This window comes from Camelina sativa, chromosome 16, assembly GCF_000633955.1.
Source record: "Camelina sativa cultivar DH55 chromosome 16, Cs, whole genome shotgun sequence".
NCBI classification, from domain to species: domain Eukaryota; kingdom Viridiplantae; phylum Streptophyta; class Magnoliopsida; order Brassicales; family Brassicaceae; genus Camelina; species Camelina sativa.
This window is the reverse complement of record NC_025700.1, coordinates 19155805-19156671: the sequence shown is the minus strand read 5'-3', so window position 1 is coordinate 19156671 and position 867 is coordinate 19155805. Positions and strand designations below refer to the sequence as shown.

At 32.3% G+C, this 867-nt stretch overlaps 1 long non-coding RNA gene across 2 annotated transcripts; it reads left to right on the top strand.

The window, feature by feature from the left end:
• On the top strand, positions 21-867 carry LOC104751222. Of its 2 annotated transcripts, none has more exons than XR_761753.1 (4): positions 21-267; positions 401-480; positions 665-682; positions 787-867. It is a non-coding gene; the product is annotated as an uncharacterized LOC104751222 (long non-coding RNA). The 2 variants fall into 2 exon arrangements; XR_761752.1 differs by having other exon boundaries at positions 659-682.

Here is an 867-nt window from a genome sequence, read left to right as displayed (position 1 = left end):
CTATAGAAAACGTAGCAGTCGCTGTGCTCTCTCTCTACTCAACTTGTCGTTACAAACCATGGAAAAGAGGCTCACGAAATACTCGACATCCACCGATGTCTACTCTTCTTTCTTTCTTATGGCTTTATTCTTTGTTCTTCTTCTTTACTCTACTCTGTTTCTGGTTTGTTCACAATTCGAGTACTGGACTTTGTCATTGTTTCGGATTTTTTTAGGTTGAACCAGTTCATCATCATGTGCATAAAGTCACGAATCCTTTGCAAAAAGGTATGAAATAGGCACATCTATATTGATTGATCTGTCAATTTTTTTTTTTTTTTTTTTTTTTTTTTTTTTTTTTTTGATTGTGAACTGACGATAATCTTGTCTTTTTTGTTATGTTGATTTTAACGGTACGTAGCTAATAAGAGAGAGATGAATGATTTGGAAATCAAAGATAAACGGAAGAAGCAGAAGAAACACAACGAGAGATATGATGAGGTCTCCTATTCTGATCTACTATATATGCTTATAAAAGCTGTGATATTAGTTTTTTCATCCCTACAGACTTAAACGTTTTACAACATTGAATGTTTTCCTTCTGTTTCTTTTGGAATGAAATCTTTACATTAAAATCAAAAAAAAAAACATTGAATGTTTTTTTGTTTGTTTGGAGAAGATGCAGATGGAGAAATACGAGAAGGTCAGATTCTAGTACATTCATTATTTTTTCCCTCACTTTTCTCAACTTTCACTTGAGAACTACAACTTACGTTTTTTTGTGTCGTTTTCTTATTCTGTAATTAGGAAATAGAAAAATTGAGGAAATCTTTGAAAGAGATGACTGAAACAGTTAAAGAACTACGGCACATTATTCAAACAAGTGCC